Below are 5,302 nucleotides of genomic sequence, written 5' to 3'. Positions count from 1 at the left end.
CAGCCAATCTTTTTTTCAATATACTGACAGTGAATAATGAAACGCAGCATTAATCAGAGTCCTACGGTCCCGCAAAATTCAAAATACACGTACGATTATATACGTATATAATTACGCGTATATAATTTTGCATAACACGTGAGCGCGCGTGTGTGAATATATATATATATATTTCAAGAGAGATCTTTTAGATATCTTTAAGATGTCTATTAGAATTAAAGATATTTTTTAAGATGTCTTCAAGATGTCCATAGATATCTTTTAGAAGTTCTACAAAGATATCTTTAATAAAATCTTTTTAGACATCTTTTATTATAAATATCTTCTAGAAATGTTTTGAAGATATCTTTAAAGAAATATCTTTTAGATGTCTACAAGACCTCAATGTTATCTGGGAAAATATAATGTGCGCCGATTTGAAAAATGTCATTTTGAGAAAAACAAGTTTAAAGTTTTTCAATACGATTTTTCGTATATAAAATTTAAAAAATGTAAAAATTACCTTTAGTTGCAATGCCTACGCCATACATCCTTCAACATTGATATAAACCTCTTCAGCCTCTTTTCGGTCTAATTTTCGGACTCTTTGCGAGCCTTTTGCCGCTTCGGTCAACGAGCGCTCCGCTACTTTGATGCGTTGAGCGTCCGCTTTCATACAGAAGTTATAACAGTTACAGCTTATAGGCATCTGCTAACACGTGTAGTACTAATTTTACAGTCTTTCTTTGTGGTATACACTATTCTTTTATCGCCTTTCATCATAATAAATATATTTTTTAAACGCCGTTTGGCATATCTGTTTACACTGAAAAACAGCTATGTACTGACGCTACCCGAGTTATACAATTACACTGAAAAAAATTTTGTTCATTTTTGATCCAATGAATAATCGTTAATCAATGTCCGACTTAATATAATTAATTCATTGATACAATAACTGGATTTATTTATATAAATATATATTCATTCTTGCAATGAATTCTAGTAATAGTTTTATAATCTAAATCATTATGAGAATTCATTGGACCAATTTTCATTATTTTTTCATAATTTAATGAATATTTTATTGTATTTACGTACAGTTTTGGTTCAATGTAATTCGAAATTATAATTATATAATAACATTATAATGGTCGAAATTTCTACTGATATTTATAGACTCGTATTCATAGTCGGGCCTTATATTTAAGGCTTCCTTAAATTTATCTTTAGATGCTCAATAGCCAATGTTAAGGCCTGACTATGAATACGGGCAATAGTTACTTACGGAAACCTATTGCTACTGTAGATGCGTTCGGGAAGATGCTATTAGCGCTATTTATCATTCTATCCTTGTTTTATGTCTAATAAACAACGAAGATAGAATGACAGAAGTAGCGCTAATAGCGCCTCCCCGAACGCACCATAGATCTTTTCATATCTAATGAGTTAACTGCTCCGAACTTTCAAAGCCGCGTGTGGCGTGTCGATCGTGAGAGGACGTGCTTTAAGGGGATCCTAAACTGATTACCGAACTTGATTGAGGTCGATAGTACAGACTTTTTTAAATCCAAATTCGATAATAGTGACATCTTTGATTCATTTCTTACATTATATTATATTGTATATCGTTCTATCTCACTTAAACGCATACATCTGTCCTTATCTAACATATGCCAGCACCATCTATCGCAAGACCGCGCAACTATTACTACACGGAATTTCGGCTCTGTTGACAGTCTCAGTCTTCGCAAAGCATCCGTATACACGTATTTTCCATTCGGTGAAAAAGCTTTTCTTCTAGACTTTCAATCTTAGTTCTACAAACTCGGTATCGTTCGTTACAATAATGTGACCTCAGCCGTATGCTTATTTTGAAGATATAAACTATAAAACTCTTGTATGAAGCAAATATAGAGGTGTCAGCTGTACGAGCTAAAAATAAGCGAATTTTTAAACTTTTCTTCGATTTTCTCATAAAATCCGATACAGCTGAAGTCCTGTTTGTGCGTACTTTAATTCTGTAAAAACAATTTTACAATCCATCAATTCAATTCGGAGATATTTCACCGAATGGAAATGATGGTAAAGTAGAACAACTTTAGCATCCCCTTAAGGGGATCCTAAAACCGTTTATATTACCGACTAAATCGTAATTTTTGTATAACGAATACTTTTTTCTCTTTCACAGATTCTCTCTCTCTCTCTCTCTCTCTCGAAAATCCTTTTCCAGGATTAAAGTATACACATTAATACGTGTTTATGAGATGAAGTTTATGTCGAGAAAAATAAAAAATTTTTTTAAGATTTCGAAATTTTTGTCGTTTTCGGCATAAATTCCACCTCACAAACACATATTAATGAGTATACTTTAATTCTGGGAAAGGATTTTTGAATCTGTGAAAGAGGAAAAAATATTTGTTATACAAAAATTACGATTTAGTCGGTAATACAGACGGCTTTAAGGTCCCCTTAAGGGGATGCTGGAGCCGCCTGTATTACCGATAAAACTAGCGTTTTTAATGTTTTTGTTCCTGTCGAATTTCTTCGTAATGGTTTCACAGAATAAAAATTCCTTTTCCACGATTAAAATATACATGCTAATGTATTTGTCGGTGGTGTATTTTGTGTTCAAAGTTGGAAAAAATAAAAAATTACAGATTTCTTTATCCATTTTTATCTCAGTATGGCGACTAAAGCTGAAGGTAAAATCAATAAAGAAATTTGTATTTTTTTATTTTTTCTAACTTTGAACAAAAATACACCAGCGACAAATATATTAGTATGTATATTTTAATCGTGGAAAAGGAATTTTTATACTGTGAAACCATTACGAAAAAATTCAACAGGAACAAAAACATCAAAAACGCTAGTTTTATCGGTAATACAGGCGGCTCCAGCATCCCCTTAAAGAATCAGCTGTAACTTTGTAAATATTTCGAATTTTCGATTACAACTAATGGGGTTATATTTTTATATGTATAAACTCATCATTTAAATGAAAAAAAATTTTTTGATTTTTCAAAGTTTCAAAATGGTGTAATCCCTAAAGAACTTCGATTTTTAATCTCTTAAAGAACTTCGATTTTTGTGAATTAAAATGCCGAATTCTCGAAATCGCAATTTTATCTCTTTTAAATTTGTGTTCACAATGTTAGAAATTGCTTCGAAATCTCCGAAATCTCGGACGAAGAAAGAATTGACAATATAGCGTTTTCGGCTTGATCGGGTTTATCCAACAAACGAGAAATTATTGAAAAATGTTGAAAATTATTCATTGAAGTGATGTCGAATCAATTTTTGAATTTTTTAAATCTGTTTTTATCCGTAATCTGCTTGAATCAGTAATTATGGATTAGTTATTTACTTTCTGTATCTCATGTGAATAGAAATACCCAATGTGAATAGAAATGAAAGGTGCGACTAATCTGGTTGAATCCGTAATTACGTATTGGTAATATACTTTTAATATTTTACCCAATGTTCGACGCAATGAATGTGCAACTAATTCGTTTGAATTTAATATGTGGTATTGAAGAATTTATCTGACATAGGAGATCCACCAATTGCTAGTCACCGATCTCGGCAAGTGATATCGTCGAAAAGTACGCACTATGGTGATATAAATAAGTCGTTGGCTCTCAAACAAAAACCTCGGTGTGATATACAGAGAAAAAATACAGAATGTGTAACATTGCGGATCCACAGCGACAAAGTAATTTCTAGACATAACCCTGGCCACAACAGTGCAGGTTATATCCGGGAGTCACTCTGTTACCGTGAATCTGTAATGTTGTATATTCCGTGTATAGTACTAGCTCATTCGGGAAGAAACGATTCATATATCTGTGATCATCTTAATGCATGCTTTCCAACGATAAATCACTTTCTGGGATCGCAGACTAGCACTTCATTTCTGAACTTATATGAATCCACTAAAATTCACATTATTATATTTGTCTAGACGTATAGAAACGGATTCAGTGTATTCAGTCTCTACAAAATTCAATACTTTTTTCGCGGATAACACGGATTCGAAAACTTGATTCATACGGATTTATCCAATTCAATCCGTTTGCTGGGTTGCACCAACCTGGCTTGGATTAATCTTTCCTATTGATTGACGTTACACGCTCTACCAATAGGAGAGCACAAAACGCCATTAATCCAACTTAGATTGGTGCAAACCTGGCCGGGTCGAAAACGCTAATAATTTGAATCATGAGGTTTGTTTTTTATTGCTGCACTCTAAACCGGTGCAATAAGTTGAAGTGAAACAAATATACGTTTGTTTCACTTCAACTTATTGCACTGTGTGTATTATTAGTTCAGAAAGTACAGCAATAAAAAACGGACCTATGGTATAAAAATATTCGTCCATCATGATTTGAATTATATTCGGTCACATGACGATGCGATTGGTCTATTCTTTTTCATTTGCGTCATTAAAAGTTTGTCAGAAACGCCTACTTTGTTTCTGCATAATTTTGATACTCTGATTGAAAGTGCTTCATTGTTTTCTTGTAAAAAATATTATTGATCCTTGCACAAAAGTAGCTGTCAAGGAACGCTCGATTTCTTGACTATGCGGAAAACGCACTTGCTTTCTTTCTTTCTCTTTATACTAAACAGACTTAACAGATCGCAAAATAGCCGCGTAAGCATTTGATTAAAAGATTTTATCTTATGGTGAGAACCAAAATGCTGAGAATAAGAGAAATCATCAGGCATCCAAAACTGAGAAGATTTAGGACGGAATGGCGGATTTTTATGTGGAAAGCCGTGCTTATGAGGCTGCATAATCCTATAATCACCGCCCTGGAGATAATTATAGCCATTGTCTTTTCGTTACAGATACGTTTGATGTTTGAACCATGTGCTCTTCATTCGCAGGTAGTCTCATTGGCAATTGTAAAGTTGGATTAAACATATTTATCTTGAGACTAATATACAACTTGATCCTTGTTTTTAATAATTTCTATATTATAATTTTATTCTTTTTATTTTTTAATTAATATCGAAATTATATATCTATTGTGGTTTTAGAAACACCTGTTTCATTAGATATTAGATTGCATTGCAATATAATTTATAGAATAATGAGTATAGAATGATATATTATACAATATAATTTTATACACAAATTATACTATTTTATGCTAAATATTTAATAATTGTTTTAATACTCTAATAATTGCCTATATAATATCTCTTATATTTTACCTAAAGAATTTAGATCGATACAGTCGCAACGATATCTTAGCAAAATTGCCAAATGATGTGCAATGCTGGTATGCACCGAGAAATACATTTGTAGATGAGT

Source organism: Mycetomoellerius zeteki, unplaced genomic scaffold, assembly GCF_001594055.1.
Source record: "Mycetomoellerius zeteki isolate Tzet28-1 unplaced genomic scaffold, Tzet1.0 scaffold93, whole genome shotgun sequence".
Classification (NCBI taxonomy): domain Eukaryota; kingdom Metazoa; phylum Arthropoda; class Insecta; order Hymenoptera; family Formicidae; genus Mycetomoellerius; species Mycetomoellerius zeteki.
Note: the sequence above shows the minus strand (reverse complement) of the source record.